Below are 12,154 nucleotides of genomic sequence, written 5' to 3' on the forward strand. Positions count from 1 at the left end.
CAAAATTATGAGGGTCATGGATAGGGTAAATAGGCAAAGTCTTTTCCCTGGGCTTGTGGAGTCCAGAACGAGAGGGCATAGGTTTAGGGTGAGAGGGGAAAGATATAAAAGAGACCTAAGGGCAAACTTTTTCAGGCAGAGGGTGGTACGTGCATGGAATAAGCTACCAGAGGAAGTGGTGGAAGCTGGTACAATTGCAACATTTAAGCGGCATTTGAATGGGTATATGAATAGGAAGGGTTTGGAAGGATACGGGCCGGGTGCTGGAAGGTGGGACTAGATTGGGTTGGGATATATGGTTGGCATGGATGGGTTGGACCGAAGGGTCTGTTTCCATACTGTACATCTCAATGACTCTATGACTTTAAATGTTGCAATTGTCCTCGCCTCCTTATAATGTCTGTTTCGTACAACTGCCCAAGACAAATTTCTTCAGTACCTCATGGAATCTTACAACAAATATATTCAACATCAGAAGACTGCGGTCTAACTCAAGCACTATACAAATAACTATAAGTTGTGTTGTAATCAATCAAGCATTTTTAATGGCAAAGAGTGGGAATAAATGAGTGTTATTCTGGTTGGCAATCAGTAACTAGTGGTCTCCTTCAGGGATCAGTGTTGGGACTGTGATTATTCACATGGCTTATGAGGAAAAACTGAGTATACTGAGATTTATATTCATTGGAATTTAGTAGAGGGGGGGGATCTTATAGAAACATATAAAATTATGAAGGGAGTAGATAAGATAGATGTAGAGAGGATGTTTCCACTGGCAGGTCAAACTAGGACAAGAGGGCATAGCCTCAAACTTAGGGGGAGCAGATTTAGGACTGAATTATGAAGGAACTTCTTCACCCAGAGAGTTGTGTATCTATGGAATTCCCTGCCCGGTGAAGTAGGGAATAGCCAAGTGACACTACATCAGTAAATGTTTGTAAAGCTAAGAGCTTTTTGAACAATGAAGGGATTAAGGGATACAAGTGAGAGGACGGGTAAGGGCAGCTGAGGTCATGAAAAGATCAGCTATGATCTTATTGAATGCCAGAGGAGGTTCAAAAGGCCAGATAGCCTACTCCTGCTCCTCGTTGTTATGTTCTAGTTGCCAGCTAGAGAGAGGACAGAGCTCCACCAGCAGCATCTTGAGATAAGACATTGCAGGTGAGACCCCATGTTTGTATCTGGGCTGTTAGTATCATTTGAGAGTGTGGTGCTGGAAAAACACATCAGGTCAGGCAGCATCCAAGAAGCAGGAGAATCAATGTTTTGGGCGTAAGCTCCTCGGAGTCTGTCTGACCTGCTGTGCTTTCCCAGCACCCCACTCTCGACTCTGATCTCCAGCATCTGCAGTCTTCACTTTCTCCTAGTTGCTATCATTCCACAGTTCTCATGAACAGAAAGAGTTTACACATAATTAATGCTCTGAAACATCACTACACATGATAAATGGTCACTGTCATGTAGTAATGGTCATGTAGTGATTCTGCTTTCAATGTGCAACCTATCATAGAGTGTGCATTTTTGGTCAGAGGAAGAGTAATGAGGGATGGTGTTTCGAAAACCAAAGCCATCCTTTACATCCAGTTCTGAGGAAGAGTCACTCGACCCAAAACGTTAACTCTGATTCTCTCCACAGGTTACTGCCAGACCTGCTGAGCTTTTCCAACAATTTCTGTTTTTGTTTACATTCATTGATAGATTGTTCAGCAACGGAGAGATTTCTGATCTGTTGCTCTATCTGTACAAAATAATTGTTCAATTACACTCCAATGTAAAGCTTAGATATTGAGATAAGGACACAGCAGGACGCAGACCAGCTTTCTGTTTGCTTGATGACTCTACCGAAATGTGAAATTCTCACCTTCCTACTGATGCCAGCAAATATCCACTCTATTGCTGCCAGACCCAAAGGACCTTGATGACTGCACTGAGCTCTTTTCACATATGTTGCAGTTGTGCTCTGAACAGAGAGTTATTTTTAACCCAAAATAGGACCAGTCTGCTTTTGTGACTTTACAGCAGACTATTCAACTCTTCAGCATGACTTGCTCAATTCTTTCTGTCACAACCACATGCTTCCTTTAATGGCAAGCTGCAGATTTTTCCGTTTGCCCAGCTAAATGCACTGCAATGAAAGCAAGTTATCTGTGTGAAATTTGAGGTGTCTGCTGTGTATTCAAATTTGGAAAATTATGTGCTGTTGTGAGAAATGCAGACGGTGCGACATGAAAGTATTTAGATAATCAGCTTGCATCTTGGCCTGACTGAACTTCATTTTACTGATTTGATACAACTCGACTCAACATATCTATTTTAATTGAATGTACATTTTTAATGATTGCAATCTGAAAGGTATTCAGATAAGGTTTTCCCTTTAGCATAATCCTCTGCCTTGGCACTTCTTGGCTTTCCAAAATAAAACCATTCAGGATCCACCTTTTCGGGAAAGCATGTTTAGAATATGAAACTGCGCCCGATATTCCATTTATAAAATTTAGCCCCAGCACCCAAAGACAAATATATTATTCTTGCCATTCCCAACCCAAAGTGAATATAGAAACAGTGCAAGCTTATGATCAATCCTGTAGGCCAATGTAGACACTGGAATTAGTTGTAAAAATTCTGCTGCACAGTTTTGCAAAGGAAATTGAGATTCAGGTTACAGTATCCACATTAGAAAGGCCAAGGTTTGCTTATTGGAGCTGCTGCAGAACAGTCAAGAAAGATAAAAGATCAACCAGAGATAACTTTAATGGGGGAGTTGTTATCAATTTTATAAGTTTACCTCATAAATCTATCTTAAAATAATGTGACTGTGGTCACCTGTTCAGCTTATAGCACCATAATGAGTCATGAACAAATAAGCATCTTCATAAATATTTAACACCTTTCACAGTACATAGCTAAAGGGAATAATTTGTAAAGGAAAAAGTCAGCCATGTACTGTTGATAAACTGATTACCACTTTTCTAGCAATGAACTTTTAATAGTTCAATGTCTGTAAAGAGCTTTGGAACATTGTGCAGTTATGAAAAGTGCTACATAAATACACATTCTTTCCTCAAATAGATCGATTTTCTAATAAGAAAAGCATGACACTCCTTTGTGATTGTGACATAGATTTTTTTTAAAAAAACTGATGTTGTAATCATGGCTGTTTGACAGCACAAATAAAAGATGAAATTAAGGAGTAATTGGACTGTAAGAATATAAGATATAGAAGCAGAAGTAGACCTCTTGGCCTATCAAATGTTCCCTGCCATTCCTTGAGATGATGGCTGATTTAATAATGCTCAACTCAAATGGGTTTGAATTCATGGGACATTGGCGCCAGTACTGGGGAAGAAGGGACCTGTTCCGATAGGACGGTCTTCATGTGAACCGTGCTGGGACCAGAGTCCTAGCGAATCACATAATTAGGGCTGTAGACAGGACTTTAAACTCAATAGGTGCCAGGGTTCAGTTATAGTGGAAATGAGAAAATTCAAATTAAAAGAGGAGATAAGAGGGCAGAATTCAGGAGAGGTTATTAAAATCTCCAGCACAGACCCAAATAGGACAGAGAGTATGGAAAGGGTTAGCAATCAAATTTCAAGCACACTGGACAAACGAATGACAATGAGAAGAGGGATGATTAATACAGGACTGAAGGTGTTATAGCTGAATGCACACAGTACAAGGGATAAGGTAACTGAGCTTGTGGAGCAGATCAAAATTGGCAGGTATGATGTGGTGGGCATCACGGAGATGTGGCTGCAAGGGGATCAGGACTGGGAGCTGAATACTCAAGGATTGCATCATATCGAAAAGGTGGGCAGAGCGGTGGGGTTATCCTTTTAATAAGAAATGAAGTAGGTTCAGATGGTGTAGAATCTCAGTAGAATTGAGGAACAGCAAAGGTAAAAAAAAACATAGTTGGAGTTATGTACAGGCCTCCTAATAGTAGTCAGGAGTTGGGGCGCAAGATACACCAGGAGATAGAAAACATGTGTAGAAAAAGCAAAGCTACACTAATCATGGGGAATTTAAAAATGCAAATGGATTGGGAAATCAGGTTGGTAGTGGATTGCAAGAAAGGGAATTTGTGGAATGTCTACAAAATGAATTTTTGGAGCAGCTTGTGATGGAGCCCACTAGGGAACAGGCAATACTGGATTTTGTATTCTGCAATGAGGCAGACTTGGTAAGGGAGCTTAAGGTGCAGGGACCCTTAGGAGGCAGTGATCATAATATTCTGCAATTTGAGAGGGAGAAGATAGAATCAGAGGTAACAGTATTACAGTTGAATAAAGGAAATTACAGAGGCATGAGGGGAGGAGCTGGATAGAATTGACTGGGAGAGGAACCTAGCAGGAAAGACAGTGGAACAGCAATGGCAGGTGTTTCTGGGAGTAATTCAGGAGACACAGCAGAGATTCATCCCAAGGAAAAAGGAGCAAGTTACAGAGAGGAGGAGGTAACCATAGCTGACGAGGGACATCAGGGATAACATAACAGCAAAAGAGAAAGATATAATGTGGTGAAGGGCAGTGGGAAACCAGAGGATTGGGAAGCTGACAAAGACCAACAGAGAACAACAAAAAAAAAGGAGGGAGAAGATTAAAATTGAGGGTAAGCTAGCCAGTAATATAAAGGAAGGCTGTAAGAGTTTCTTTAGATATATGAAAGGCAAAAGAGAGCTGCTGAAAAATGACGCTGGAGAGATAGTAGTGGGGAACAAGGAAATGGCTGAGGAACTAAATAATTACTTTGTGTCAGTCTTCACAGTGAAAGATATGTGTAATATCCCAAACATTCAAGAACGTGAGGGGGCTGGGCTGAGTAGGGTAGCTATGACCAAGGAAAATGTGCTAGAGAAACTGAATGGCCTGAAGGTGAATAAATCACCTGGACCAGATGGGCTACACCCCAGAGTTCTAAAGGAGATAGCTGAAGAGATAGTGAAAGTGTTTAATGGTGATCTTTCAGGAATTGCTAGAATCAGGGAGGGTGCCAGAGGACTGGAAAATTGCTAATGTAACACTCCCATTTAAAAAGAGAGTAAGGCAAAAGATGGAAAATTATGGACCAATTAACCTAACCTTGGTCATGGGTAAGATCCTGGAATCCATTGTGAAGGCTGAGATTTTTGAATACTTAGAAGTGTATAGTAAAATAGGGTAAAGTCAGCATGGTTTCATCAAGGGGTGGTCATGCCTGACAAATCTGCTAGAATTCTTTGAGGAAGTAATGAGCAGGTTGGACCAAGGAGAGCCAATGGATATTATCTACCTGGACTTCAAAAAGGCACAGGAAACTACTGAGTAAGACAAGGGCCCATGGTGTTAGCAGCAAGGTGCTAGCATGGATAGAAGTCTGGCAGAAAGCAGGAAGTGGGGATAAAAGGGTCCTTCTCAGGATGGCAGCCAATGACAAGTGGTGTTCTGCAAGATTCAGTGTTGGGACCACAATCTTTTACATCATACATTAATGATCTGGATGAAGAAACTGAGGGCATTCTGGCTAGGTTTGCAGATGATATAAAGATAGGTAGAGGGGTGGGTAGCATTGAGGAGACAGGGAGGCTGCAGAAGGATTTGGACAGGTTAGGAGAGTGGGCAAACAAGTGGCATTTGGAGAATAACATGGGAAAGTGTGAGGTCATGCACTTTGATAGGAAGAATACAGGCATGGACTACTTTCTAAATAGGGAGAAAACTCAGAAGTCTGAAGTGCAAAGAGACTTGGGAGTTCTAGTCCAGGATTCTCTCAAGTTAGATTTGCAGTTTGAGTCAACAGTTAGGAAGGCAAATGCAATGATGGTATTTATTTTGAGAGGACTTGAATATAAAAGCAGGGATTTAACTCTGAGGCTCTATAAGGCTCTGGTCAGACCACATTTGGAGTATTGCATGCAGTTTTGGGCCCCATATCTCAGGAAGGATGTACTGGCCCTGGAGCATGTTCAAAGGAGGTTCATGAGAATGGTCCTCAGAATGAAAAGCTTAATATATGAGGAATGTTTGAGGACATTGGGTCTGTACTCAATGGAGTTTAGAAGGATGAGGGGGGATCTAATTGAAACATACAGAATACTGAATGGCCTGGATAGAGCAGATGTTGGGAAGATGTTTCCATTAATAGGACAGACTAGGACCCAAGGCATAACCTCAGAGTAAAAGGAAGACCTTTAAAATGGAGATAAGGAGAAACTTCTTCAGTCAGAGAGTAGTGAATCTATTGAATTCATTGCCACAGAAGGCTGTGGAAGCCAAGTCATTGAGTGTATTTAAGACTGAGATAGATAGGTTCTTGATTGTCAAGGGACCAAGGATTACAGGGAGAAAATTGGAGAATGGGATTGAGAAATGTATCAGCCATGATTGAAGGGTGGAACAAACTCCAATAGAAGTATCAATGACAATGGTTACGTCCATGTTCATGCTACTGCCACCTTCACACTTAAGTATAATGGGACAGGTTCTCTTGCAGTCATATGATTTGTGGACTTTGTGGACATGTAGACTCTGTGTGGAGTTGGACACACCAACTCTTGGCAATGGATTCAAATTAGCATGTAATTGAGAAATAGTCATATTCGGTTAAGTCGTACAGATAATTTCCTTAATCAATACAAATTTGTTGACTGCAAGTAATCTAAGCACTTTGTGATTTGTATTCCTGACTCTAGACTTCACAAATCTGAGTGTAATTTTAATCATAATCTAGAAACTTAATAAGGCTTGTGCAAATTATGGAAAGAATGAAGCACAATTACCCCAAGCCAAACTGAGATGTGGCACACAAAGTGTATGCTGCTTGCTTATCACTATGATTGCGGTGTACATCTGAGTGCTAAGCACATTATTGTCAAAATGCATGCTCAACAGTGGTCTCAGGTATATGCGTGGCTGATCAAAGCTACAAATAATAGTTAAGCTGCACTTCTTAAAGGCAACCCGCTCACTTTAAGGGAGGGTACTTTCAGACAGTAGCAGCCCATGCACATTTTTTAGAGAAGGAGCAGTATCATCAGGTCAGAAGGAACACTGTCAGGAGGAAAGAAGTCATGTTTTCACAGGGAATGAGGAGACACAAACACTATGAAAGGAAATGAGGGCAGGTAGCTGTGGAGGTCTGTGCAAGAAAACTGTCCCAAGAACCTGGCTGCAGTGCTACAAATGTTCCAATGTTCTTACACACATTGTACCTACCAAAGCACTAATATCATACACTGCTTAAAGCCCCCATCACTCACGTATCAGGACTCAAGCCTGACCTTCACCTCATTCACACACTTCCCCAAGATGCGAGTCTTACACCCAAATTACGTGGCTCCACGTATTCAACAATGTCAGGAACATCAAGCCAAACATACAGCAACCCAACGACAAATGTGATAATAAAACAAACAACTGTGGGTGCTGAAGATCTGAAATAAAAACAGAAAGAGCAGGAGAAACTCAGCATCTGTGGAGAGAGAAAGCAGAGTTAACGTTTCAAACCCAGTAACCCTTCTTCAGAACTAATGTGCTGCATTCTCTTGGATTGCATGTAGTAAGAGGAAATGACAGAGAGCTAGGATGTAGCAGGAACAACAGTATCTCTTCATTGGAACATACAAAGCTTCAAATTATTGTCTGTAAGTAACTAAGGCCATTGCAATTTATATCGTTAAAAATATCCAGTATGTTCTTGTCTTATACAAATTCTTAACTCTAATTTCTTACTTATCCTGATATGCAGCATGGAGTGGAAATGACTAGTCCCACCACATTACCACTCTGCCACTTCCTCCCCATAAATCTCAAAGTTGATTGGGTGGGTGCTGGAAAATTTGAGTCTGGAAATGATGTCAGAGAGATGGACTGAAGTTGGTAATATTACAGATCTGGAAGAAGATGATACTGATGATTGAGCTGATATTGAGAAGAAAACTGAACCAGTTTCTGAGATAATAATTGATGGAGTTGAGATCAGAAATGATTGTCATATCAACAGTCACAAAGTGGGTGAACACTGCCATATGAACATTCACCAGGGGACAGTTCTACTATAAACCTACAAACTTGCTTTTTACTTATTTCCTTGTTTCCTTGTTTTCTTATCTATTTTAAGTTTAAAAAGCAATGTTACCTAACTTTCTTATCATTCATGTCACTGTTAATGTTGAGCAAACCAGCCATGATAACTCCCTCAAAGTTTTGTTCAATTTTCAATAAATAAAACATTTCTCTTCTCCAACCCAATTCTATGAATGTGTGATTCAGTTTATCCTCAGATTTAGAAGTTTTATTTCATAGCTTTCTGCATCTCACATGTCTTTTCATGCGAAGATATTTTCCTTTAGCCTTTTATAGGCCTGAGATTAATTGAGATTTTAGAAAAAGCAAGTTTGACACGCTCCATGCTTCCTTTCCATTGTTCCCACAAATCAACTATCTCCTATATTTAGTCTAGTAACATCTGTGGAGAGATGAATAGAGTTAACATTTTGAGTGAAATATGACTTTTTCATATCACTGAGTTTCTCCAGGAAACTGTTTGTTTCAGATTTCTAGCCTTTCCTCTTTTCCCCCCAATATTTGGTTGCAGAATAAAGATTTTAACATCAAAGACATTTGTGTGAAACAGAACAGTTCACCTTAGGTTGCACATGATTCACAAATACTTGAAATAAGGCTGCACGCACAATTTGGTATCTGGGTTTAAAGTGAAAGGTGAGCAATTGCAACACAATCCTAAAGCACACATACAAACAGCCAAAGAAACTACTTTGGAACTTGTTTAAGATTAAGGATTTTTACTCGACTATAAATTTCCAGTGCATCGTAGATTTTGCAGCAATGGTACCAGTCACATTTTAGGCTTTGAAGTTTAATATCAAATTATAATAAAAATATCAACACTTGTTTTGGATGAACGCAAGTTTTCAATCATCACTGAGTCAAAATACTGGAACTCCCTATTTTCCAGCACTGTAGAAGTACCTTCACTACTAGGATTGCAGTGGTTTTGATTGAGATAACACAATCCTGACATTTTTGAAATACTATAAAGCAGGCTAAAAAGACATTTGAATGATGTAAGTGAAATTTAGATATGTTTGTATCATTCAAATTTTACACTTGGACGAAGTAATTCCCAGTTTGTTATTAAATAAAAAAATGAAAAGGAACTCCTTTGACAAAACAGAAAAATGTCAAAGAAAAATATCATCTTGAGTTCACATTACATATAGGCAGTTAACAAAACTTGTCCTAAAACGTCAAGTGCAGTACTTAACATGATTATCTTTTTAACTGCAAGGTTTATATTCTGGAAATGCAGTATGGTGGCTCAGTGGTTAGCACTGCTGCCTTACAGCGCCAGGGACATGGGTTTGATTCTAACCTCAGATGACTGTCAGTGTGGAGTTTACACATTTTCCCCGTGTCTGTGCAGGTTTCTTCTGGGTGCTCTGGTTTTCTCCCACAGTCCAAAGATGTGCAGGTTAAGTGAATTTGCCATGCTAAATTGCCCATAGCGTTCAGGAATATGTAGGTTAGGTGCATCAGTCATGGGAAATGTGGAGTAATAAAGCAGAGGAATGGGTCTGGGTGGGTTACTCATCAGAGGGTCGGTGTGGACTTATTGGGCCGAATGGCCTGTTTCCACACTGTAGGGATTCTATGATGATTCATATGCCTTAATTACAGCCTTAATTGTAACATTACCTCAAGTTGTTTGCTTAAGTGGACATCTAAAACTTTCCTATTAAATCCTCTGTTCACAACTCTTATAGGCAAGCTACTGATGTAGCAATCTTCTCAAAGCAAAGAAGGGGGTAGACTCTCCACTAGCCAGACAGTTGTTATTCTTGTGTAGATAGGAGATGCACATGGAGACCAGTGTAGCAGATTCCGAAGAAATTGCCTGGGAAATTGAAGATTCCACTCAGTAATTCCTCTACTCCTGGAAATCTCTGAAAGTCTTAATAACAAAAACATAGATTTTGGATGGATTTAATACAATTAAGTTAAATAGTTACTCAGGAAAAGTTAGACTATCAAATACATAGTCTACCTCTTGAGCAACTGCCCAACAACCTCTATACTCATCCCCTGTCCTGGGACACACCCCCAAAAAAACAGCAGAACAACTTTCACAGCTGACTGCTGTGAAAAGGGGGCATGGTTTGCCTTCTCCTGAAAGTTCAATGCTATGTAAGAACCATCAGAATGGAAGGACACCCTTTGTGTTGCTGAGGGAGCCTCGAGTGGAATTTTTTTGTAAAAAAGGTTGAAGTGGCAATCTACACTCATCAGAAAGCCTGGCACAAGATACCTTTCAACACCTAGCATTTCACGTTATGTGAATATTCCCAATTAAATACAAAACAAGATTAAAATAATCAAATCTTCTTGTTCCTCCTTGTTTACACAATCAAAGACATTCTCTGTCCAATTCTAATTTCCAACCTCTTTCCTTTTTAGAAAACTTGAATTCAAGTCTTTACCTTTCCCTTGTCTTTTCCTCCCTATTAAGTTCAAGTCTCTCTATGTGGAAGATGATTGTGATTGCTGGATGCCGGTCATCTCAGCCTTCCATCTTTCAGTCCAAGGTAAGGACATTTTGCAGAGTGTTCTGTCCCATGCGCAACTTCTCGGTACTGAAGCAGCCCATGTTCATTTGCACAAGATCAAGGAAGCAGTCAAGCTTGGGCTGACAGGTGGCAATTTGATTGTGCAACATTGTGGCAGGCAATTACCATTTTGACAAAGAGAAAAACTAACCATTTCTTCTTCACATTCAACAGCATTACCATCAAAATTATGGGGCCTACCATTTATCAGAAACTGAATTGGAACAGTCATTTCAATCCTGTGCAGAATAGCAAGACAGAGTTTCAGAATTCCACAGTGTTTAACTAACGTCCAGACTTGGCAAACCTGCCACTTTTTAAATAGCACAGGTTAGGAATATAATTCAGTATTTTCTGGCCAGGCTGTGTGCTACTTGAACATATTCAAGAAACTCAACATCATCAAGAATAAAGCAGCCTAATTTATCAGCATCTCATTCAATCCCAGTACCACCAATGCACAGCGGAGAGTGTACCCTCTGTAAGATGCACTATAGAAACAATCAAGCCCGTTTGAACCACACCTTACCAACCTCTGATCTTTACTACTTTCCCCTTGGTTCACAGTCTTCACTGCCTCGAAAACCTGTAAACCTCCTTCTAACAGCATGGTCAGTGTGCCTTCATCACGTGGATTGCAATGCTTGAAGAAGACATCTCATCACCACCTTTTCAAGGATAATGAGAAATGGGCAACTAGTGATAGCTACGTCCCACAAAACAATGAAAAAATGATGCACCAAAAACATTTGTAAGGCTATTTGGATGGCAAGGTTGGCTTACTTTTTATTATTCTTGCATGGTTCATTCCTAATTGCCATAGCGTAAGATGAATAGAGATATATAGCATGGAACCAGAGGTAGTATGCCCAACTCATCCATGCCTTTTACCTGAGTGGATGTTTTCAAGAGATAGGCATCCAACACATTGCTGTGGAGTCCTATGTAGGGTAGTTCAGATAAGGATGGCAGATGTTCTTCCTGATAGGACATTAGTGAAACAAATGGTTCTTTACAGCAATCAATGATAGTTTCACCATTACTGAGACAGGTTTTCAATACCAAATTAGTTGAAATTTAATTCTAATTGTCATGATATTTGAATTCACATCCCCAAGGACTAGTCTACATCACATACTAACCCAGTTATATGATATCATGAAGCCATCATGTCCCCCTGCACTGGTTGGGGCCTCTCTGCCAGCCTAACAAACACCAGGCCTTGTAGTGTGTGACTAAAGGGCCTTATGCTTATTTTATGCACCAAGCAGGAACTGGTTTGGCCTGAAGGCATCAGGCCCAACCTCCTGCTGTATTCATTGTTCATCTTTTAGCTATAATTATGGGGGAAACAGATAACAAAATCAATTCTTTTTGGAAATGATTGTTCTGGTCACATTGGACTTCCATTTCGAACTATATGAGACCAATTGAACTATTATGTCTCATTCATCATTGTTATTGGATTTTCCTTCCTCAGCTATTTTCAAATGGGCTACTGAAGACTCAATCAGAGCAGTAATTACCTTTAACGATATGCTTGAGATTCTG

The sequence above is a fragment of the Chiloscyllium plagiosum genome, chromosome 13, assembly GCF_004010195.1.
Source record: "Chiloscyllium plagiosum isolate BGI_BamShark_2017 chromosome 13, ASM401019v2, whole genome shotgun sequence".
NCBI classification, from domain to species: domain Eukaryota; kingdom Metazoa; phylum Chordata; class Chondrichthyes; order Orectolobiformes; family Hemiscylliidae; genus Chiloscyllium; species Chiloscyllium plagiosum.